The sequence below is a fragment of the Oncorhynchus kisutch genome, linkage group LG4 (genome assembly GCF_002021735.2).
Source record: "Oncorhynchus kisutch isolate 150728-3 linkage group LG4, Okis_V2, whole genome shotgun sequence".
Classification (NCBI taxonomy): domain Eukaryota; kingdom Metazoa; phylum Chordata; class Actinopteri; order Salmoniformes; family Salmonidae; genus Oncorhynchus; species Oncorhynchus kisutch.
The window spans coordinates 7,008,815-7,035,391 of NC_034177.2; the positions used below are offsets into that span (position 1 = coordinate 7,008,815).

Below are 26,577 nucleotides of genomic sequence, written 5' to 3' on the forward strand. Positions count from 1 at the left end.
AGTCAATGTGGAGGCTATATACAGGGGGTACCGGTACAGAGTCAATGTGGAGGCTATATACAGGGGGGTACCAGTACAGAGTCAATGTGGAGGCTATATACAGGGGGTACCAGTACAGAGTCAATGTGGAGGCTATATACAGGGGGTACCGGTACAGAGTCAATGTGGAGGCTATATACAGGGGGTACCGGTACAGAGTCAATGTGGAGGCTATATACAGGGGGGTACCGGTACAGAGTCAATGTGGAGGCTATATACAGGGGGGTACCGGTACAGAGTCAATGTGGAGGCTATATACAGGGGGGTACCGGTACAGAGTCAATGTGGAGGCTATATACAGGGGGTACCGGTACAGAGTCAATGTGGAGGCTATATACAGGGGGGTACCGGTACAGAGTCAATGTGGAGGCTATATACAGGGGGGTACCGGTACAGAGTCAATGTGGAGGCTATATACAGGGGGTACCGGTACAGAGTCAATGTGGAGGCTATATACAGGGGGGTACCGGTACAGAGTCAATGTGGAGGCTATATACAGGGGGGGTACCGGTACAGAGTCAATGTGGAGGCTATATACAGGGGGTACCGGTACAGAGTCAATGTGGAGGCTATATACAGGGGGTACCAGTACAGAGTCAATGTGTGGGGGCACCGGTTAGTCGAGGTAATATGTGCATGTAGGTAGAGTTAAAGTGACTATGCATTGATAATAAACAGAGAGCATCAGCAGTGTAAAAAAAGGGGGGGGTGCAAATAGTCTGGGTCGTCCAGATCTTGACTTAGAAAAGGTTGGTGACCACTGTTATAGGGGCTAGGGTTATATTTGGGATTTAGAGGAGGCCAAATCTAGGAGTGTCCTTAATGCCTCAGCCGGGGACAGATCTAGGAGTGTCCTTAATGCCTCAGCCGGGGACAGATCTAGGAGTGTCCTTAATGCCTCAGCCGGGGACAGATCTAGGAGTGTCCTTAATGCCTCAGCCGGGGACAGATCTAGGAGTGTCCTTAATGCCTCAGCCGGGGACAGATCTAGGAGTGTCCTTAATGCCTCAGCCGGGGACAGATCTAGGAGTGTCCTTAATGTCTCAGCCGGGGACAGATCTAGGAGTGTCCTTAATGCCTCAGCCGGGGACAGATCTAGGAGTGTCCTTAATGCCTCAGCCGAGGACAGATCTAGGAGTGTCCTTAATGCCTCAGCCGGGGACAGATCTAGGAGTGTCCTTAATGCCTCAGCCGGGGACAGATCTAAGAGTGTCCTTAATGCCTCAGCCGGGGACAGATCTAGGAGTGTCCTTAATGCCTCAGCCGGGGACAGATCTAGGAGTGTCCTTAATGCCTCAGCCGGGGACAGATCTAGGAGTGTCCTTAATGCCTCAGCCGGGGACAGATCTAGGAGTGTCCTTAATGCCTCAGCCGGGGACAGATCTAGGAGTGTCCTTAATGCCTCAGCCGGGGACAGATCTAGGAGTGTCCTTAATGCCTCAGCCGGGGACAGATCTAGGAGTGTCCTTAAAAATGCCACGACACTCAAAGTAGGCCTTAGAAAAACAGATTGTTTTCCTTTTCCAGCTGCCCTCATATTTTCCATAGCCTATCACACATGTTCCTTACTTTGTAGGCTTGGGGATTATTCTTTCCATAGAGGATATCCATTTCCTGTACATTATACATACTCTTAAAACATATGCAAAAGGTTTGAATATGGAATTTAAAAGCTTGGTTCAATCATATAAGTCTTAATTTGATCAAAGTAAGATTTGTATCTTGTTTCAAAAATCACCCAGAAATGTTAGGAAAAAAATTCCATGACGTGGAATGCTGTAGGTCTAGTTTTATTTCACCTGATTGTAGAATGAGCATTTTGTGAGCGTCATACACAGACCACTCAAATCAGCCATTTTGTGAGTGTCATACACAGACCACTCAAATCAGCCATTTTGTGAGTGTCATACACAGACCACTCAAATCAGCCATTTTGTGAGTGTCATACACAGACCACTCAAATCAGCCATTTTGTGAGTGTCATACACAGACCACTCAAATCAGCCATTTTGTGAGTGTCACACACAGACCACTCAAATCAGCCATTTTGTGAGTGTCACACACAGACCACTCAAATCAGCCATTTTGTGAGTGTCACACACAGACCACTCAAATCAGCCATTTTCCATAAAGCTAGCCTATCATTCAGCATTCCTCAGACGACAGATCAACGAAGGCATTCCAAGAAGAAAGACGTGTGACCACAAGAGGGATTTTTGTTTTTCTCCTACAAACAGATATAGGCTTGTCGTTATGAGATTAAAGCAGGCTAAATTGAAGTTGTGGGTGAGAAAGTCCATATTTTAGGCTTCACAAAAGCTCCTTTCATCCAAAGACAATTTTTCCATTGAAGGGGTTTTCATGAACTCACAAGTCCTAATGAGAGCTTGGTAGCCTTTTGTTTACTCATTAGAACCCTCCATGCCCGAGTGTTCAGCCCCAGGTGATAGACATTCGCCTATAGCAGTGAGTGTGGCCAAATCGTTTAGAACATGACACCGTCTTCAAAAGGCCTGAGTATAACCACCAATGTAGTACTGAAACAGGGACAGGTTCCAATTAAAACAACATGATCCATTTACGCATGCAAGAGCATGAGGTGCAAAGGTAAATAATGCCTTTATGCCGTGGAATGAGATAGAATGTGCAGGCTAATGATCCAAGTCAGTAAAAAATAAAATAAAAAAATAAATTTAAATAAGCTTTCAATATTAAATAATTTTTTTTTTAAAGCTTTCAAAAAGAATCTGCCGTACTGTGTGTGAATAAGCCCTCAACTCAGTTTGCATTAAAAAAAAAACCTAGGTGCTGTTTAACTGTTTCACAGCCTTGCTAAAATATTATGGTTAGAAAACACACACACGTTCAACAGTAACAGTGTTGTCTTTCATGTTCCCTTACTCCTCTCTCTTTCTCTGTGTGTGTGTGTGTGTGTGTGTATGTGTGTGTGTGTGTGTGTGTGTATGTGTGTGTGTGTGTGTGTCTCCATCCCCTGTCATATACAACGACAGCGGAACTGGCCACCCGCAAGCATAGCGTGCTGGCTCCTTGATTGTGGATGGAGGAAGGAGGCAGACAGGCAAACAGACAGACAGGCAAACAGACAAGCAAAAAGACAGGCAGGCAGACAGGGGCAGCAGTAGAGGGGGGGGGGGCATATAAAACAACTGGCTGTTCTCCAGACTGACTGGAACATTATCTTTCAGGTGTCTCGAGGCGGCAGTTGGCGGCAGTTGGGCGAGGTGTACATAACAGAAGACCCAGACAAAGAAGAAGGAGCCTACCAGCTGCAAGCAGGGAGGGAAACAATGAGGTTATAAACATTTGATTTAGGCATCTTCCCACTGGAGTGACTTTCTGTGTTGGGTTGTTTCTCTCTCATTCACCCCCTTTCTTTCCCCCCGGGAATGGGACAAATAAATTTTTATAGATCTAGTTAAAACCATCGGAAGCCTTTCAAAACATCTCATTTCCTGTTATTTTCTAAGCCTTAAATTTCTCGATTTCAGAGCATTTTTTATTGAGGCTCAAAATATTTTTTTTCTTTCTCCCTTCTGTGTTGAAATCAATCATAACCTCATAAATAGCCTGTCTTTTCAATTTTATTGGAATGTGATCCCTCTCAAGCAAAGGCACGTTTGATAGTGAGACAGAGAGAACACTCTTGTAGGCTAGCCAATACTGCCGAACTTCAGTCTTCTTTTAACTGAGCTTAAAGATATCAACATTTAAGTGTAGTTTTGTCAGAATATTTGGCATGGAAATGGAGAATGAAATTGGAGAATGATACACCCTTTCCCTCATCCCTGTTGCTGAGCTTTTCCCCTCAGGTGCTCCATGTCCTCTTGTTGGAAACTTGGGTTAATTGCCCTCACTCAGCCATGTCGACCGGTTGGACAGCCCTGTACTGACTTTTAGGGTCAGCGTGTTTGGCGGGCCTTTATTCAAGCTGTCATGCCCTAACATATATCCTGTCAAAAACAGAGCACTTAGGCTACCTTTTACGGACTGTTTCTAACCAAAACCACGGGGGAGGTAGGGTACGCCTATAGGCGTGAACCTCAAAGTATACGGATGAATTATACCATATTATAAATAAAATATATGTATTTTAGAAATGACTAAAATGGTTCTCTCAACGTGCAAACACAGGACGTGGGGTGCAAGGTGTGAAGAGCAAAAAACAGAAATGGCTCAACTTTTTGAAACAAGACATGCAATGAGTCACCATTGATCAAAAATAAATCTGAGTGAAGTAATAAAAACACTTACGTACGGTTCATTTTAGAAGATGATGACTGAAGATGACTCATAGTATCGTACTGCTCAAGAATTTCCGCTGCCAACAGTCAGTCCGTTCGAAAATGTGTCTGGTCCCTTGAAAACTTGTCTTCATACCTAATAATTGTTGCGCTGTCGTTGACGTCCTGCCGCGCCGGACTCGGTTCTTCAGTGACGCTAGAATCCCGCGATTGAACGCTGTGTGGAGAGACGCGAGAGGAATCTGTCATGTGAGCTATGAGGAGTCGCGCCATTGGCTAGTAGGAAAGCATACATTGATAAGGCTGGTCTTTGTTCCATTGGACTAGCACGGGAACGGACTGAGAGAGGCGCCTCCTAAGCGAGGGTGATCTGTGTGAAAGAATGTGTGTGCGGTGAGCGGTGTCCACAATTTCCAGCAAAAACGAACAGTAACAAATTGGTGAAGTCATTTTTGTTTTGTAGTCAAGAATAACAAATACAAGTCTAATAACAAATACAAGTATAATAACAAAGTATAATACTCATAATTTAAATAAGTCTAGAGAAAGCTATATGCAAGACAGTGTTATAAAAATTAGAAACAACATTGATAAAGATTAGCAATAATGACTCTTTAAAATACATTATTCAAATTCTGAGAAATATTGTATGCTCCCAAAAAATGGGAAATTATATTTTTTCATACTAGTACAATTTCTCAAATAAATAGATTTTGTTTAACAAGTAATATTTGTTTTTCTCAAAAAGGTAGGGGTCAACATTATTTTATTATACTAATATGTCTCGAAATGCTTCCACATTAATGTGGATGCTACCATGATTATGGATAATCCATAATTAATTGTGAATAATGATAGGCCTATATCTTGAGTGAATTGCTAATAATAGTGAGTGAGAAAGTTACAGAGTGAAAAAGTTCATACCCCTAAGACATGAAAACCTCTCACCATTACCAATAACAAGGGAGGTTAGCATGTCTTGGGGGTAGAATCTTTGACACTCTGAAACTTTCTCACTCATCATTATTAGCGATTCACTCAAGATTTTAGGCCTCTCCGTAATCATAATAGCATCCAGATTAATGTAGAGGTGCTTAGAAACATTTCATTTATATTTACAATAAAAATGACTTCAAAATGACATAATACATTATTTACCATTCATTTCTATTGGGCACAAAATAATCTGAAACACAACCAAAACTGAACTGCAAATGCATCCAACAAGTTTGTAGAGTCACAATAGCAATAATTAGTGCGAGGAATATGGGACCAAATACTAAACTTTTGACTACTTTATTTATACAATTCTTTAGGGGTGTCAATAATTTTATGACTACCTTTTTGAGAGAAAAAGTATTACATGTTGAACAAAATCTCTTTCTCTGAGCAATGTTATTAGTATGAAATAATATCATTTCCACCATTCTTTGAGCATACAATATAGCTTTGTATTTGAATTATTAATTTTATACAGTCATTATTGCTCATCTTTATCAAAGGCGTTGATAATTTCGGACCCCACTGTAGATGAAATATGCCTACGCAATTGTAGATTTTTTTTTCCAGAAGTTAATGAATAGGTAATCTGATACATGTGAATATTACTATAGGTGATTTACCCTTATGATGTTCAACACATAAAAATGTGCCACTTTTTTGATTTTATGCAATATTGTTTAAACTATAGGTTACAGGTGAATAGGTTTGTTTTACAAGAGGCTGAATTGTTTGTATGCTTACTATGTTACGGCATGGGGGTGTACTGAAGGGTTATGGCACCTGTATTGCATAGATACTTCAATGGGTTAACTTCCATACATGTCAGAATAGACACAGGTTATAGCTCCATTGTAAACTGATCATCAGAATCTACAATATATTCATGACTAAATGTGGTATACAGTGGCCTTCGGAAAGTATTCAGACCCCTTGACTTTTTACACATGTTGTTGTGTTACAGCCTGAATTTAAAATACGGATTCAACTGTCTAATTGGTTCTTGATCATTGCTAGACAACCATTTGTAGGTGTTGCCATAGATTTTCAGGTAGACTTAAGTCCAAACTGTAACTCGGCCATATAGGAACATTAACTGTCTTCTTGGTAAGGCACTCCAGTGTGGATTTGACCTTGTATTTTAGGTTATTGTCCTACTGAAAGCTGAATTTGTCTCCCAGTGTTTGGTGGAGAAAAAAAAAAAATTCTCAAGGGTTTTGCCTGTGCTTAGCTACATTCCGTTTATTTTTTATCCTGAAAAACTCCCCAGTCCTTAATGATTACAAATATTCAGATAACATGATGCAGCCACCAGTGCTCCCGAGTGGCGCAGCAGTCTAAGACACTGCATCACAGTGATAGAGGCTTCACTACAGACCTTGGTTCGATAACTGGCTGTATCACAACCGGCTGTGATTGGGAGACCCTTAAGGCTGTGCACAATTGGCCCAGTGTTGTAGAGGTTAGGGTTTGGCCAGGGTCGTTAGGGTTTGGCCAGGGTCGTTAGGGTTTGGCCAGGGTCGTTAGGGTTTGGCCAGGGTCGTTAGGGTTTGGCCAGGGTCGTTAGGGTTTGGCCAGGGTCGTTAGGGTTTGGCCAGGGTAGGCCATCATTATGAATAAGAATTTCTTCTGACTTTCCTAGGTTTAAAAAAAAAAAAAGTAGAAAGTGGTAGTCATTAATGTGTTGTATTGGATTTGCCCCAAAACATAACACTTTGTATTCAAGACAAAAAGTGAATTGCTTTGCCACATTTTTTCACTCTTTCAAATAAGGTTACTATTGTGGAATAACTACAATGTTGTTGATCCATCCTCAGTTTTCTCCTATCACAGCCATTCAACTCCGCAACTGTTTTGAAATTCCCATTGTATTGGTACACCATCCAAAGTGTTCCAGAGTTACAGAGTTCCTCTGTCCAGTGTCTGTGTTCTTTTGCCCATCTTAATCTTTTATTTTATTGGCCAGTCTGAGATATGGCTTTTTCTTTGCAACTCTGCCTAGACGGTCAGCGTCCCGGAGTCGCCTCTTCACTGTTGACGTTGATACGGATGTTTTGCGGGTACTATTTAATGAAGCTGCTAGTTGAATACTTGTGAGGTGTCTGTTTCTCAAACTAGACCATCTAATGTATTTGTCTTCTTGCTCAGTTGTGCACCGGCTCATATACAGCTCATGCGGGCTGTAACACAACAACACGTGGGAAAAAGTCAAGGGGTGTGAATACTTTTTGAAGGCAGTATATATAATCTCTGTTTTAACTCCTGATGTCTCACTCCTTGCCTTTTATACCCTGTGGAAGATGTACTGAATGCACTGTACCTTGTTCTGAATGTGGTCATATATGAGCCACTGCCACACATTAATACAGTCATGTATTATTAAATGGAGAGAAGTGGAGAAAGTATTACATGCAAGAGATAAAGGAGGGCATCCCAAATGGCACCCTGTTCCCTATATAGTGCTCTACTTTTGACCAGAGCCCTATGGAAAGTGCACTATATAGGGAATAGGGTGCTATTTGGTACATCACTTTACTCAATCACTGTACTCAAGCTGTGGTCTGTTTTCTGTTCACCGATAGAATACGCTGTACCACAATACTAGTCCGTTATCTGATGCTGTCCCACAATACTAGTCCGTTATCTGACGCTGTACCACAATACTAGTCTGTTATCTGATGCTGTACCACAATACTAGTCTGTTATCTGATGCTGTACCACAATACTAGTCTGTTATCTGATGCTGTACCACAATACTGGTCTGTTATCTGATGCTGTACCACAATACTAGTCTGTTATCTGATGCTGTACCACAATACTGGTCTGTTATCTGATGCTGTACCACAATACTGGTCTGTTATCTGACGCTGTACCAAGATACTGGTCTGTTATCTGACGCTGTACCACAATACTGGTCTGTTATCTGACGCTGTACCAAGATACTGGTCTGTTATCTGACGCTGTACCACAATACTGGTCTGTTATCTGATGCTGTACCACAATACTGGTCTGTTATCTGATGCTGTACCACAATACTGGTCTGTTATCTGATGCTGTACCACAATACTGGTCTGTTATCTGATGCTGTACCACAATACTAGTCTGTTATCTGATGCTGTACCACAATACTGGTCTGTTATCTGATGCTGTACCACAATACTAGTCTGTTATCTGATGCTGTACCACAATACTAGTCCGTTATCTGACGCTGTACCACAATACTGGTCTGTTATCTGATGCTGTACCACAATACTGGTCTGTTATCTGATGCTGTACCACAATACTGGTCTGTTATCTGACGCTGTACCACAATACTGGTCTGTTATCTGATGCTGTACCACAATACTGGTCTGTTATCTGACGCTGTACCACAATACTGGTCTGTTATCTGATGCTGTACCATAATACTGGTCTGTTATCTGACGCTGTACCACAATACTGGTCTGTTATCTGATGCTGTACCACAATACTGGTCTGTTATCTGATGCTGTACCACAATACTGGTCTGTTATCTGATGCTGTACCACAATACTAGTCTGTTATCTGACGCTGTACCACAATACTAGTCTGTTATCTGATGCTGTACCACAATACTAGTCCGTTATCTGACGCTGTACCACAATACTAGTCCGTTATCTGACGCTGTACCACAATACTGGTCTGTTATCTGATGCTGTACCACAATACTAGTCTGTTATCTGATGCTGTACCACAATACTGGTCTGTTATCTGATGCTGTACCACAATACTGGTCTGTTATCTGATGCTGTACCACAATACTGGTCTGTTATCTGATGCTGTACCACAATACTGGTCTGTTATCTGATGCTGTACCACAATACTGGTCTGTTATCTGATGCTGTACCATAATACTGGTCTGTTATCTGATGCTGTACCACAATACTAGTCTGTTATCTGATGCTGTACCACAATACTAGTCTGTTATCTGATGCTGTACCACAATACTGGTCTGTTATCTGATGCTGTACCACAATACTGGTCTGTTATCTGATGCTGTACCACAATACTGGTCTGTTATCTGATGCTGTACCACAATACTAGTCTGTTATCTGACGCTGTACCACAATACTAGTCTGTTATCTGACGCTGTACCACAATACTAGTCTGTTATCTGACGCTGTACCACAATACTAGTCCGTTATCTGACGCTGTACCACAATACTAGTCCGTTATCTGACGCTGTACCACAATACTGGTCTGTTATCTGATGCTGTACCACAATACTGGTCTGTTATCTGATCTACAGATGGTGCAGCACAATACTGGTCTGTTAGCTGATCTACAGATGGTGCAGCACAATACTGGTCTGTTATCTGATCTACAGATGGTGGGGCACAATACTGGTCTGTTATCTGATCTACAGATGGTGCAGCACAATACTGGTCTGTTATCTGATCTACAGATGGTGCAGCACTACACAATACTGTATTGATTTATGCTATCCTGTTTTTCTTTGTTGGAATTTTGATTTTGAGGAGGATTCGAAATCCTATGGTTTGATATCCACTTAAGACAACACATCCGACATCTATAGGTTATCTCTCTGTCTCTATCCCTCCCTCCATCCATTGCGCTCTCTCTCTCTCTCTACTCTCTCTCTCTCTCTGTCTCTGTCTGTCTGTCTGTCTGTCTGTCTGTCTGTCTGTCTGTCTGTCTGTCTGTCTGTCCTGTCTGTCTGTCTGTCTGTCTGTCTGTCTGTCTGTCTGTCTGTCTGTCTGTCTGTCTGTCTGTCTGTCTGTCTGTCTGTCTGTCTGTCTGTCTGTCTGTCTGTCTGTCTGTCTGTCTGTCTGTCTGTCTGTCTGTCTGTCTGTCTGTCTGTCTGTCTGTCTGTCTGTCTGTCTGTCTGTCTGTCTGTCTGTCTGTCTGTCTGTCTGTCTGTCCTTCCATCCATCTATCTATCTATTTATCCATCAACTCTCTCTCTCTCTTTCCCTCCCTCCCTCCACCCCTCCCTCCCTCCACCCTTCCCTTTCTTTCTCTCGCTCTTTCTCTCTCTCTCTCTCTTTCCCTCCCTCCCTACCACCCCTCCCTCCCTCCACCCCTCCCTCTCTCTCTCTCTCTCTCTGCAGAGAGTGGAGGCAGCAGAACTCAAGGTATGGGGGAAATAGAGCAATACAGAGGACAATACAGACACACATCTTCCACTGCTTGAACACAGCATTATATCAATATTCGGCAAAGCTTTCTCTTGTTCTTGCGTTCACTTGACTGCTGCCATGATGCATCTTGGGAGTTGTGTAGTCACTGCCATGATGCATCATGGGGGTTGTGTAGTCACTGCAGTGATGCATCATAAGGGTTGTGTAGTCACTGCCGTGATGCATCATAAGGGTTGTGTAGTCACTGCCATGATGCATCTTGGGAGTTGTGTAGTCACTGCCATGATGCATCATGGGGTTGTGTAGTCACTGCCATGATGCATCTTGGGAGTTGTGTAGTCACTGCCATGATGCATCATGGGGTTGTGTAGTCACTGCCATGATGCATCTTGGGAGTTGTGTAGTCACTGCCGTGATGCATCATAAGGGTTGTGTAGTCACTGCCGTGATGCATCTTGGGAGTTGTGTAGTCACTGCCATGATGCATCATGTGGGTTGTGTAGTCACTGCCATGATGCATCTTGGGAGTTGTGTAGTCACTGCTATGAAGCATCTTGGGAGTTGTGTAGTCACTGCCATGATGCATCATGGGGGTTGTGTAGTCACTGCCATGATGCATCATGGGGGTTGTGTAGTCACTGCCATGATGCATCATGTGGGTTGTGTAGTCACTGCCGTGATGCATCATAAGGGTTGTGTAGTCACTGCCATGATGCATCATGGGGGGTGTGTAGTCACTGCCATGATGCATCATAAGGGTTGTGTAGTCACTGCCATGATGCATCATAAGGGTTGTGTAGTCACTGCCATGATGCATCATAAGGGTTGTGTAGTCACTGCCGTGATGCATCATAAGGGTTGTGTAGTCACTGCCATGATGCATCATAAGGGTTGTGTAGTCATTGCAATGATGCATCATAAGGGTTGTGTAGTCACTGCCGTGATGCATCATAAGGGTTGTGTAATCACTGCCATGATGCATCTTGGGAGTTGTGTAGTCACTGCCATGATGCATCATAAGGGTTGTGTAGTCACTGCCATGATGCATCTTGGGAGTTGTGTAGTCACTGCCATGATGCATCATAAGGGTTGTGTAGTCACTGCCATGATGCATCTTGGGAGTTGTGTAGTCACTGCCATGATGCATCATGGGGTTGTGTAGTCACTGCCATGATGCATCATAAGGGTTGTGTAGTCACTGCCATGATGCATCATAAGGGTTGTGTAGTCACTGCCATGATGCATCATGGGGGGTGTGTAGTCACTGCCATGATGCATAATAAGGGTTGTGTAGTCACTGCCATGATGCATCATAAGGGTTGTGTAGTCACTGCCATGATGCATCATAAGGGTTGTATAGTCACTGCCGTGATGCATCATAAGGGTTGTGTAGTCATTGCAATGATGCATCATAAGGGTTGTGTAGTCACTGCCGTGATGCATCATAAGGGTTGTGTAATCACTGCCATGATGCATCTTGGGAGTTGTGTAGTCACTGCCGTGATGCATCATAAGGGTTGTGTAGTCACTGCCATGATGCATCTTGGGAGTTGTGTAGTCACTGCCATGATGCATCATAAGGGTTGTGTAGTCACTGCCATGATGCATCTTGGGAGTTGTGTAGTCACTGCCATGATGCATCATGGGGTTGTGTAGTCACTGCCATGATGCATCATAAGGGTTGTGTAGTCACTGCCATGATGCATCATAAGGGTTGTGTAGTCACTGCCATGATGCATCATAAGGGTTGTGTAGTCATTGCAATGATGCATCATAAGGGTTGTGTAGTCACTGCCGTGATGCATCATAAGGGTTGTGTAATCACTGCCATGATGCATCTTGGGAGTTGTGTAGTCACTGCCATGATATATCATAAGGGTTGTGTAGTCACTGCCATGATGCATCTTGGGAGTTGTGTAGTCACTGCCATGATGCATCATAAGGGTTGTGTAGTCACTGCCATGATGCATCTTGGGAGTTGTGTAGTCACTGCCATGATGCATCATGGGGTTGTGTAGTCACTGCCATGATGCATCTTGGGAGTTGTGTAGTCACTGCCATGATGCATCATGGGGGGGGTGTAGTCACTGCCGTGATGCATCATAAGGGTTGTGTAGTCACTGCCGTGATGCATCATAAGGTTTGTGTAGTCACTGCCATGATGCATCTTGGGAGTTGTGTAGTCACTGCCATGATGCATCATGGGGGTTGTGTAGTCACTGCCATGATGCATCATGTGGGTTGTGTAGTCACTGCCGTGATGCATCATAAGGGTTGTGTAGTCACTGCCATGATGCATCATGGGGGGGGTGTAGTCACTGCCATGATGCATCATAAGGGTTGTGTAGTCACTGCATGATGCATCATAAGGGTTGTGTAGTCACTGCCATGATGCATCTTGGGAGTTGTGTAGTCACTGCCATGATGCATCATGGAGTTGTGTAGTCACTGCCGTGATGCATCATAAGGTTTGTGTAGTCACTGCCATGATGCATCTTGGGAGTTGTGTAGTCACTGCCATGATGCATCATGGGGGTTGTGTAGTCACTGCCATGATGCATCATGTGGGTTGTGTAGTCACTGCCGTGATGCATCATAAGGGTTGTGTAGTCACTGCCATGATGCATCATGGGGGGGGTGTAGTCACTGCCATGATGCATCATAAGGGTTGTGTAGTCACTGCATGATGCATCATAAGGGTTGTGTAGTCACTGCCATGATGCATCTTGGGAGTTGTGTAGTCACTGCCATGATGCATCATGGAGTTGTGTAGTCACTGCCATGATGCATCATAAGGGTTGTGTAGTCACTGCCATGATGCATCATAAGGGTTGTGTAGTCACTGCCATGATGCATCATGGGGGGTGTGTAGTCACTGCCATGATGCATCATAAGGGTTGTGTAGTCACTGCCATGATGCATCATAAGGGTTGTGTAGTCACTGCCATGATGCATCATAAGGGTTGTGTAGTCACTGCCGTGATGCATCATAAGGGTTGTGTAGTCACTGCCATGATGCATCATAAGGGTTGTGTAGTCATTGCAATGATGCATCATAAGGGTTGTGTAGTCACTGCCGTGATGCATCATAAGGGTTGTGTAATCACTGCCATGATGCATCTTGGGAGTTGTGTAGTCACTGCCATGATGCATCATAAGGGTTGTGTAGTCACTGCCATGATGCATCTTGGGAGTTGTGTAGTCACTGTCATGATGCATCATAAGGGTTGTGTAGTCACTGCCATGATGCATCTTGGGAGTTGTGTAGTCACTGCCATGATGCATCATGGGGTTGTGTAGTCACTGCCATGATGCATCTTGGGAGTTGTGTAGTCACTGCCATGATGCATCATGGGGGGTGTGTAGTCACTGCCGTGATGCATCATAAGGGTTGTGTAGTCACTGCCGTGATGCATCATAAGGTTTGTGTAGTCACTGCCATGATGCATCTTGGGAGTTGTGTAGTCACTGCCATGATGCATCATGTGGGTTGTGTAGTCACTGCCATGATGCATCTTGGGAGTTGTGTAGTCACTGCCATGATGCATCATAAGGGTTGTGTAGTCACTGCCATGATGCATCTTGGGAGTTGTGTAGTCACTGCCATGATGCATCATGGGGTTGTGTAGTCACTGCCATGATGCATCTTGGGAGTTGTGTAGTCACTGCCATGATGCATCATGGGGGTGTGTAGTCACTGCCGTGATGCATCATAAGGGTTGTGTAGTCACTGCCGTGATGCATCATAAGGTTTGTGTAGTCACTGCCATGATGCATCTTGGGAGTTGTGTAGTCACTGCCATGATGCATCATGGGGGTTGTGTAGTCACTGCCATGATGCATCATGTGGGTTGTGTAGTCACTGCCGTGATGCATCATAAGGGTTGTGTAGTCACTGCCGTGATGCATCATAAGGGTTGTGTAGTCACTGCCATGATGCATCATGGGGGGGGTGTAGTCACTGCCATGATGCATCATAAGGGTTGTGTAGTCACTGCATGATGCATCATAAGGGTTGTGTAGTCACTGCCATGATGCATCTTGGGAGTTGTGTAGTCACTGCCATGATGCATCATGGAGTTGTGTAGTCACTGCCATGATGCATCATAAGGGTTGTGTAGTCACTGCCATGATGCATCATAAGGGTTGTGTAGTCACTGCCATGATGCATCATGGGGGGTGTGTAGTCACTGCCATGATGCATCATAAGGGTTGTGTAGTCACTGCCATGATGCATCATAAGGGTTGTGTAGTCACTGCCATGATGCATCATAAGGGTTGTGTAGTCACTGCCGTGATGCATCATAAGGGTTGTGTAGTCACTGCCATGATGCATCATAAGGGTTGTGTAGTCATTGCAATGATGCATCATAAGGGTTGTGTAGTCACTGCCGTGATGCATCATAAGGGTTGTGTAATCACTGCCATGATGCATCTTGGGAGTTGTGTAGTCACTGCCATGATGCATCATAAGGGTTGTGTAGTCACTGCCATGATGCATCTTGGGAGTTGTGTAGTCACTGTCATGATGCATCATAAGGGTTGTGTAGTCACTGCCATGATGCATCTTGGGAGTTGTGTAGTCACTGCCATGATGCATCATGGGGTTGTGTAGTCACTGCCATGATGCATCTTGGGAGTTGTGTAGTCACTGCCATGATGCATCATGGGGGGTGTGTAGTCACTGCCGTGATGCATCATAAGGGTTGTGTAGTCACTGCCGTGATGCATCATAAGGTTTGTGTAGTCACTGCCATGATGCATCTTGGGAGTTGTGTAGTCACTGCCATGATGCATCATGTGGGTTGTGTAGTCACTGCCATGATGCATCTTGGGAGTTGTGTAGTCACTGCCATGATGCATCATAAGGGTTGTGTAGTCACTGCCATGATGCATCTTGGGAGTTGTGTAGTCACTGCCATGATGCATCATGGGGTTGTGTAGTCACTGCCATGATGCATCTTGGGAGTTGTGTAGTCACTGCCATGATGCATCATGGGGGGTGTGTAGTCACTGCCGTGATGCATCATAAGGGTTGTGTAGTCACTGCCGTGATGCATCATAAGGTTTGTGTAGTCACTGCCATGATGCATCTTGGGAGTTGTGTAGTCACTGCCATGATGCATCATGGGGGTTGTGTAGTCACTGCCATGATGCATCATGTGGGTTGTGTAGTCACTGCCGTGATGCATCATAAGGGTTGTGTAGTCACTGCCATGATGCATCATAAGGGTTGTGTAGTCACTGCCATGATGCATCATGGGGGGGGTGTAGTCACTGCCATGATGCATCATAAGGGTTGTGTAGTCACTGCCATGATGCATCATAAGGGTTGTGTAGTCACTGCCATGATGCATCTTGGGAGTTGTGTAGTCACTGCCATGATGCATCATGGAGTTGTGTAGTCACTGCCATGATGCATCATAAGGGTTGTGTAGTCACTGCCATGATGCATCATAAGGGTTGTGTAGTCACTGCCATGATGCATCATGGGGGGTGTGTAGTCACTGCCATGATGCATCATAAGGGTTGTGTAGTCACTGCCATGATGCATCATAAGGGTTGTGTAGTCACTGCCATGATGCATCATAAGGGTTGTGTAGTCACTGCCGTGATGCATCATAAGGGTTGTGTAGTCACTGCCATGATGCATCATAAGGGTTGTGTAGTCATTGCAATGATGCATCATAAGGGTTGTGTAGTCACTGCCGTGATGCATCATAAGGGTTGTGTAATCACTGCCATGATGCATCTTGGGAGTTGTGTAGTCACTGCCATGATGCATCATAAGGGTTGTGTAGTCACTGCCATGATGCATCTTGGGAGTTGTGTAGTCACTGCCATGATGCATCATAAGGGTTGTGTAGTCACTGCCATGATGCATCTTGGGAGTTGTGTAGTCACTGCCATGATGCATCATGGGGTTGTGTAGTCACTGCCATGATGCATCTTGGGAGTTGTGTAGTCACTGCCATGATGCATCATGGGGGGTGTGTAGTCACTGCCGTGATGCATCATAAGGGTTGTGTAGTCACTGCCGTGATGCATCATAAGGTTTGTGTAGTCACTGCCATGATGCATCTTGGGAGTTGTGTAGTCACTGCCATGATGCATCATGTGGGTTGTGTCGTCACTGCCATGATGCATCTTGGGAGTTGTGTAGTCACTGCTATGAAGCATCTTGGGAGTTGTGTAGTCACTGCCATGATGCATCATGGGGGTTGTGTAGTCACTGCCATTATGCATCATGGGGGTTGTGTAGTCACTGCCATGATGCATCATGGGGGTTGTGTAGTCACTGCCATGATGCATCATGGGGGTTTTGTAGTCACTGCTGTGATGAATCATGGGGTTGTGTAGTCACTGCAGTGATGCATCATGGGGTTTGTGTAGTCACTGCCGTGATGCATCATGGGGTTGTGTAGTCACTGCCATGATGCATCATGGGGTTGTGTAGTCACTGCCGTGATGCATCATGGGGGTTGTGTAGTCACTGCCATGATGCATCATGGGGGTTGTGTAGTCACTGCTGTGATGAATCATGGGGTTGTGGAGTCACTGCAGTGATGCATCATGGGGTTTGTGTAGTCACTGCCGTGATGCATCATGGGGTTGTGTAGTCACTGCCGTGATGCATCATGGGGTTGTCCGGCCTCTGATTGGGATAGCACCGAGGCTCCTCTGATTGGGATAGCTCTGAGGCTCCTTTGATTGGGATAGCACCGAGGCTCCTCTTATTGGGATAGCTCTGAGACTCCTCTGATTGGGATACCTACGAGGCTCCACTGATTGGGATAGCTCCGAGGCTCCTCTGATTGATTGGCATAGCTCCGAGACCCTTCTGACTGGGATAGCACCGAGGCTCCTCTGATTGGGATAGCTTTGAGGCTCCTCGGAATGGGATAGCTTTGAGGCTCCTCTGATTGGGATAGCTACGAGGCTCCTCTGATTGGGATAGCTACGAGGCTCCTCTGATTGGGATAGCTACAAGGCTCCTCTGATTGGGATAGCTCCGAGGCTCCTCTGATTGGGATAGCTACTAGGCTCCTCTGATTGGGATAGCTCCGAGGCTCCTCTGATTGGGATAGCTCCGAGGCTCCTCTGATTTTGATAGCTACGAGGCTCCTCTGATTGGGATAGCTACTAGGCTCCTCTGATTGGGATAGCTCCGAGGCTCCTCTGATTGGGATAGCTCCGAGGCTCCTCTGATTGGGATAGCTCCGAGGCGCATACTGCCAATTCTACATGTCCCACATGCTCAGACAAGTTGGCAGAAATATGTTAATGCATTATCACGTGTGTGTGTGTGTATTGCCCTCAAGCAGTCATGGTGGACTAAAATGAAAACACATATCAGTGGATGGTTGGAGGATCATAGCTTTTACAGGCATGCTACACCGCAGAAATTCATAGGAACTTTTTGAATACCACAATCAAGCCTTAAGCGAGCCCTTGAACCCTTTTTGGTTCTATAATAGCACTATTTCCATATATATTCTCACAATGGAAATGGTAAAATAAATTGAACCTTCTAAGACATGGTGGTTGAGAAAGACTGATAATCAGAAAAATGACACATTTTGTGAAATAACCTAACACGTGTCCTCTTTTTTCTCAAAATCAGTATTTGTCACCCACGGAGTTACGAAAGGTTCCCCTTTCCTGCCATCAGCAGAAAAAGCCACTGGCATGCTGGTCTCGCTAACGGTATTAGAAGTGAGCGCGCGACAGAAGCATTTACCAGAAACCAGCATAGCACTTCCTTTAGAGATTTAAGCCCTGTCACACTTCATCATCCCAGTGTATAAAACTGGTACACACACACACACACACACAAATGCACACACACACACACACAAATGCACACACACACACACACAAATGCACACACACACACACAAATGCACACACAAATGCACACACACACACACACACACACACACACACACACACACACACACACACACACACACACACACACACACACACACACACACACACACACACACACACACAAACACACACAGCATCATTATGAAAGCAAAATTCGGTCTGCAAAAATAGGTCATACATCACTGTATCTCTGTAAGTACAGTCATAATGTACATTCATAATGTAGTCTTACATCAAATCAAATCACATTTATAAAGCCCTATCTCAAAGTGCTGTACAGAAACCCAGCCTAAAACTCCAAACAGCAAGCAATGCAGGTGTAGAAGCACGGTGGCTCTGAAAAAACTCCCTAGAAAGGGCAGAACCTAGGAAGAAACCTAGAGAGGAACCAGGCTGTGAGAGGTGGCCAGTCCTCTTCTGTGCCGGGTGGAGATTATAACAGAACATGGCCAAGATGTTCATAAATGACCAGCAGGGCCAGGTGGACTGGGGACAGCAAGGAGTCATCATGCCAGGTAGTCCTGATGCATGGTCCTAGGGCTCAGGTCCTCCGAGAGAGAGAGAGAGAGAGAGAGAGAGAGAGAGAGAGAAAGAAAGAAAGAAAGAAAGAAAGAGAGAAAGAGAGAATTAGAGAGAGCATACTTCAATTCACACAGGACACCGGATAGGACAGGAGAAGTACTCCAGATATAACAAACTGACCCTAGCCCCCCGACACATAAACTACTACAGCATAAATACTGGAGGCTGAGACAGGAGGGGTCAGGAGACACTGTGTCCCCATCCGAGGACACCCCCGGACAGGGCCAAACAGGAAGGATATAACCCCACCCACTTTGCCAAAGCACAGCCCCCAGACCACTAGAGGGATATCTTCAACCACAAACTTACCATCCTGAGACAAGGCCGAGTATAGCCCACAAAGATCTCCACCATGGCACAAGCCAAGGGGGGGGGGGGGGGGGGGCGCCAACCCTGACAGGAAGATCACATCAGTGACTCAACCCACTCAAGCGACGCACCCCTCCTAGGGACGGTATGAAAGAGCCCTAGTAAGCCAGTGACTCAGCCCCTGTAATAGGGTTAGAGGCAGAGAATCCCAGTGGAAAGAGGGGAACCGGCCAGGCAGAGACAGCAAGGGCGGTTCGTTGCTCCAGAGCCTTTCCGTTCACCTTCCCACTCTTGGGCCAGACTACATTCAATCATATGACCCACTGAAGAGATGAGTCTTCAGTAAAGACTTAAAGGTTGAGACCCAGTCTGGATCTCTCACATGGGTAGGCAGACCATTCCATAAAAATTGAGCTCTATAGGAGAAAGCCCTGCCTCCAGCTGTTTGCTTAGAAATTCTAGGGACAATTAGGAGGCCTGCGTCTTGTGACCGTAGCATACGGGTAGGTATGTACGGCAGGACCAAATCAGAGAGATAGGTAGGAGCAAGCCCATGTAATGCTTTGTAGGTTAGCAGTAAAACCTTGAAATCAGCCCTTGCCTTGACAGGAAGCCAGTGTAGGGAGGCTAGCACTGGAGTAATATGATACATTTTTTGGGTTCTAGTCAGGATTCTAGCAGCCGTATTTAGCACTAACTGAAGTTTATTTAGTGCTTTATCCGGGTAGCCGGAAAGTAGAGCATTGCAGTAGTCTAACCTAGAAGTAACAAAAGCATGGATACATTTTTCTGCATCATTTTTGGACAGAAAGTTTCAGATTTTTGCAATGTAGTACCCACATGTACATATTACCTCAACTAACCGGTTCCCCCACACATTGACTCTGTACAGGTACCCCCCTGTATATAGTCTTGCTATTGTTATTTTACTGCTGCTCTTTAATTACTTGTTACTTTCATTTCTTATTCTTATCCTTATTTCTTAAAACTGCATCATTGGTTAGGGGCTCGTAAGCAAGCATTTCACTGTACGGTTGTTTTCGGCACATGTGACTAATAAATGTGATTTGATTTGAACTGATTCTAGTATTTTATTTTCCCAACCTCCACATCCAAATTATTATCATTTTTTAAACTCTTTGTTTCACATGTAACAACGTCTCAGTTTGGATAACAACAGCAACGCACTGCCAGCATGTTTCCTATGTAAAAACATCTCAGTTTGGATCACATACCCACAAACAGCATCCAACTGCCAGCATGCAGGTGTGGAGACAAAACCAATGCCACTCAGAGAGAGAGATCAGAGAAAACAGCCTTACCGGAAGATCACAGAGTGAGCTAATCTGCGCTTTGTTCTTTCTCCTATATTTAGACTGACGTTTCGGAACATTTGCATAATTTGCAGAGAAGAGAGAAGCTTTTGAGAGTACAGTTAACCTTGATGGTTTTAATGCTCATCTAAGAGTTTCAGACTTCTCTGAAAGCACCTGTTCTCAGCAAAATGAAAGGGTGTGTTATTTTCTCAATACTTGTGTAGGCCTGAGAGCTATTGAAATTACAACTGATGCAATCAATACATGAGTTGAGCTGGCCTAGTACACACCTGTTATGAGAAATAGCAATGGCGTCTTTTTGTAGGCAATTACTCTTCATCAGGAAACGTCACATTTTGTGAATTTCTGTTAATTATAAAACCACACAAAGCACATAAAGACTTGATAATTAATAAAGGTCGTGTTAACTGACTGATATTATCCTACAACACAACATAAAGGTCATGTTAACTGACTGATATTATCATACATAAAAAACATACAGGTCATGTTAACTGACTGATATTATCCTACAACACAACATAAAGGTCATGTTAACTGACTGATATTATCATACAACACAACATACAGGTCATGTTAACTGACTGATATTATCATACAACACAACATACAGGTCATGTTAACTGACTGATATTATCATACAACACAACATACAGGTCATGTTAACTGACTGATATTATCATACAACACAATATAAAGGTCATGTTAACTGACTGATATTATCATACATAAAAAACATACAGGTCATGTTAACTGACTGATATTATCCTACAACACAACATAAAGGTCATGTTAACTGACTGATATTATCATACATAAAAAATGAATAGCTGAATGAAAGTTCTACTGTACCTACTGTATCCTAAAAACAGATTGTCGTGTTTTGCTTTTCCTAAATGTCAGCCAGAAGTCCACCAAATGCTGTATTTTGGACCAGGGCCCTGGACACAAACACAAACACACACACACACACCTCCATCTGTCGTGTGTGGTCATCACACAGTGAGGCAGGAGGGACAGGGACTTCCTGCTTAAAGCAAAGCATCTCCCTTAAGCTTAGTTATAGGTTTGGCCCCAAAGTCACACTGGGGACTGGCATGGCATCTGCCCCCAAAACCATGAGCCAAAGGCTGGGGGAAGGGAGGGAGGGACGGACAGTCTTGTAGCCCAGATAAAGACAACCTCCCCTGGCCACGGTAGTAGGAGACTAGACTATAAAATTGTCCCGAAACTTAATGGTTCCAATGGCAATAAAAACTGTGGATGGAAACGAGGTTTATGTCAACAAAACAAAATACTCTGAACAAGGTGGGATATTGTTTTGTTTATTGGCAGATGGATTAAGTTATGATAAACTTCATAACTTCATCATTTATGGTGGTTATGTGCGCGGTTGTGAGCTTCATGCAAATTTCCATTAAATATCAAGGGTATTTCGTATTTCTTATTAAGGATCCCCGTTAGCTTCTGCCAAGGCAGTAGCTACTCTTCCTCAGGTCAAATATTACCTGACATTTCCTTTCATAAGACTCTCCACAACACATTGTGTTCCCTCAGGCCACTACTCTACTATCACATATCTACAACACATTGTGTTCCCTCGGGCCACTACTCTACTATCACATATCTACAACACATTGTGTTCCCTCGGGCCACTACTCTACTATCACATATCTACAACACATTGTGTTCCCTCGGGCCACTACTCTACTATCACATATCTACAACACATTGTGTTCCCTCAGGACACTACTCTACTATCACATATCTACAACACATTGTGTTCCCTCAGGCCACTACTCTACTATCACATATCCACAACACATTGTGTTCCCTCAGGCCACTACTCTACTATCACATATCTACAACACATTGTGTTTCCTCAGTCCACTACTCTACTATCACATATCTACAACACATTGTGTTCCCTCAGGCCACTACTCTACTATCACATATCTACTACCACATTGTGTTCCCTCAGGCCACTACTCTACTATCACATATCTACAACACATTGTGTTCCCTCAGGCCACTACTCTACTATCACATATCTACAACACATTGTGTTCCCTCAGGCCACTACTCTACTATCACATATCCACAACACATTGTGTTCCCTCAGGCGACTACTCTACTATCACATATCTACAACACATTGTGTTCCCTCGGGCCACTACTCTACTATCACATATCTACAACACATTGTGTTCCCTCGGGCCACTACTCTACTACCACATATCTACAACACATTGTGTTCCCTCGGGCCACTACTCTACTATCACATATCTACAACACATTGTGTTCCCTCAGGCCACTACTCTACTATCACATATCCACAACACATTGTGTTCCCTCGGGCCACTACTCTACTATCACATATCTACAACACATTGTGTTCCCTCAGGACACTACTCTACTATCACATATCTACAACACATTGTGTTCCCTCGGGCCACTACTCTACTATCACATATCTACAACACATTGTGTTCCCTCGGGCCACTACTCTACTACCACATATCTACAACACATTGTGTTCCCTCAGGCCACTACTCTACTATCACATATCCACAACACATTGTGTTCCCTCAGGCGACTACTCTACTATCACATATCTACAACACATTGTGTTCCCTCGGGCCACTACTCTACTATCACATATCTACAACACAAAATCTATATGTATCTGTGTGTAGAGCGTAGAGAGTCACAGAGTTGAAAATGCAACGGAAACACAGTTCAACTTTATTTATTTAAAAAAATGATATATATATTCGGTAGGCTACGTTAAAAGTTGAGCGCAGAAGTGTTTTAATGAGCATTACGTCATCGCGCACAGCATTTTATCAAAAAAAATCTGTTTGATGGAAATACTCCTGGTGGGAAAATGCACATATTTTTACATGCACACTTTAGAGTATTTACATACAATCCTGTCGCCAATTGGACAGAAACCTAGCTACTGTTACTGATTGCACTATATTAAAAAAATCAGATTATTTCATACTGTAAATGCACTAGTTTTCACGAGTACACATTTTCTGCTAACGCAAATTAGTCCACTGTAAACAAATTAAGCCATTCTCATTCATAGGATTTGACATTGGATTTAATATATATATTTTTTTTTTTTCATAGGAATTTAATAAAGACTTTGTAATGTCTCAGGGAACAAGCTATTTGATTTTCTGTCCTTATCATTCGAGGTCCAAACATACATGTACCAATAGAGAAGGTGTCAAGGGGTGTCACGTTCTGACCTTTATTTCCTTTGTTTTGTATTTATTTAGTATGGTCAGGGCGTGAGTTGGGTGGGCAGTCTATGTTTGTTTTTCTATGATTTGGGTATTTCTATGTTTCGGCCTAGTATGGTTCTCAATCAGAGGCAGGTGTCATTAGTTGTCTCTGATTGAGAATCATACTTAGGTAGCCTGGGTTGCACTGTTTGTTTGTGGGTGATTGTCTATGTTGTAGCTTCATGGTCGTCATTTGTTTATTGTTTTGTATACAGTGTCAGTACTTTCGGTATTAAAGATTTACCATGGACACTTACGACGCCGCATTTTGGTCCGATCCTTCTCGCCTCTCCTCTTCAGATGAAGAGGAGGACGACCGTGACAGAATCACCCACCAACCAAGGACCAAGCGGCGTGGTAAACAGCAGCGACGACAGCAGCAGCAACAGCAAAAACAGAGGCCAGCATCACAGGACTCCTGGACATGGGAGGAGATTCTAGACGGGAAAGGACCCTGGGCACAGGCTGGGGAATATCGCCGCCCCAAAGCAGAGCTGGAGGCAGCGAAAGCTGAGCGGCGGCGATATGAGGAGGCAGCCCGGCAGTGCGACAGGTACGAGAGGCAGCCCCAAAAATGTTTTGGGGGGGGGCAGACGAGGTGTGGTAGTAAGCCAGGTAGCAGACCTGAGCTCACTCCTCGTGCTTATCATAAGCAGCGCATTACTGGTCAGGCACCGTGTTATGCGGTTAAGCGCACGGTGTCGCCAGTGCGTGCCCATAGCCCGGTGCGCTATAGGGCAGCCCCCCGAAAGTGCCGTGAGAGTGTGGGCATCGAGCCAGGGCGTATGGTGCCTGCTCAGCGGGTCTGGTCGCCGGTACGCAGTTTTGGTCCAGGTTATCCTGCGCCGGCTCTGCGTGCTGTGTCTCCGGGGCGCTGGGAGGGTGCAGTGCGTCCTCTGCCTGCGCTCCGCTCGTGCCGGGCGAATGTGGGAGTGGAGCCTAAGGGAGAGGTGCGTGTAGTAAGCACTAGATCTCCCGTGCTTACCCACAGCCCGGTCCAACCTGTGCCTGCACTCTGGAGGGTCCGGGCTAGAGTAGTTGTCCAGCCTGGGGAAGTGGTGCCAAGGTTGCGCACCAGAGCTCCAGTGCTCCCCCACAGCCCGGTCCTTCAGGTGCCTCCTAACACCAAGCCTCCTGAGGGTCTCCCCAGCCTGGTGGCTCCTGTGGCAGCCCCACGCACCAGGCTGTCTCTCTGTCTCCTCCCTGCAGGTGGTCCCGCCTGTCCGGCGCCGCTGCCGGAGTCTCCCGCCTGTCCGGCGCCTCCCGCCTGTCCGGCGCCGCTGCCGGAGCCTCCCGCCTGTCCGGAGCCTCCCGCCTGTCCGGCGCTGCTGCCGGAGTCTCCCGCCTGTCCGGCGCTGCTGCCGGAGTCTCCCGCCTGTCCGGCGCTGCTGCCGGAGTCTGAGGCGCCAGAGCCCCTCAGCCCAGAGGCGCCAGAGCTTCTGCCCCTCTGTCCAGAGCTTCCGCCCCTCTGTCCAGAGCTTCCGCCCCTCTGTCCAGAGCTTCCGCCCCTCTGTCCAGTGGGGTCATTGAGAGGGGTGGTCATGGTTAGAAAGCCACGGAGGCGGACAATAAGGCGGACAAAGACAATGGTTAAGTGGGGTCCGCGTCCCGCGCCAGAGCCGCCACCGCGGACAGACGCCCACCCAGATTCTCCCCTATAGGTCAAGGTTTTGCGGCCGGAGTCCGCACCTTTGGGGGGGGTACTGTCACGTTCTGACCTTTATTTCCTTTGTTTTGTATTTATTTAGTATGGTCAGGGCGTGAGTTGGGTGGGCAGTCTATGTTTGTTTTTCTATGATTTGGGTATTTCTATGTTTCGGCCTAGTATGGTTCTCAATCAGAGGCAGGTGTCATTAGTTGTCTCTGATTGAGAATCATACTTAGGTAGCCTGGGTTGCACTGTTTGTTTGTGGGTGATTGTCTATGTTGTAGCTTCACGGTCGTCATTTGTTTATTGTTTTGTATACAGTGTCAGTACTTTCGGTATTAAAGATTTACCATGGACACTTACGACGCCACATTTTGGTCCGATCCTTCTCGCCTCTCCTCTTCAGATGAAGAGGAGGACGACCGTGACAAGGGGGTTGCCCTTTATTACATGAACTAGTGAGGTGAATGCAATTAGTTCAGGGTACATAGGTAGTTCAGGGGTTGCCCTTTATTACATGAACTAGTGAGGTGAATGCAATTAGTTCAGGGTACATAGTTAGTTCAGGGGTTGCCTTATTACATGAACTAGTGAGGTGAATGCAATTAGTTCAGGGTACATAGGTAGTTCAGGGGTTGCCTTATTACATGAACTAGTGAGGTGAATGCAATTAGTTCAGGGTACATAGGTAGTTCAGGGGTTGCCTTATTACATGAACTAGTGAGGTGAATGCAATTAGTTCAGGGTACATAGGTAGTTCAGGGGTTGCCTTATTACATGAACTAGTGAGGTGAATGCAATTAGTTCAGGGTACATAGTTAGTTCAGGGGTTGCCTTATTACATGAACTAGTGAGGTGAATGCAATTAGTTCAGGGTACATAGGTAGTTCAGGGGTTGCCTTATTACATGAACTAGTGAGGTGAATGCAATTAGTTCAGGGTACATAGGTAGTTCAGGGGTTGCCCTTATTACATGAACTAGTGAGGTGAATGCAATTAGTTCAGGGTACATAGGTGGTTCAGGGGTTGCCTTATTACATGAACTAGTGAGGTGAATGCAATTAGTTCAGGGTACATAGGTAGTTCAGGGGT

At 45.0% G+C, this 26,577-nt stretch overlaps 1 long non-coding RNA gene across 3 annotated transcripts in view; it reads right to left on the minus strand.

The window, feature by feature from the left end:
* The window catches only part of LOC109889015 (uncharacterized), a 46,466-nt gene extending 41,912 nt beyond the window's left edge, over positions 1 to 4,554 (minus strand). Inside the window, exon 1 of one of the 3 annotated variants that reach the window (XR_002255221.2) lies at positions 4,312 to 4,554. This is a non-coding gene — a long non-coding RNA (uncharacterized LOC109889015). The remainder of the gene's footprint in view (positions 1 to 4,311) is intronic. The other 2 variants (XR_002255220.2, XR_004209627.1) reach the window with 2 other exon arrangements.
* Between the last annotated feature and the right edge of the window lie 22,023 nt (positions 4,555 to 26,577).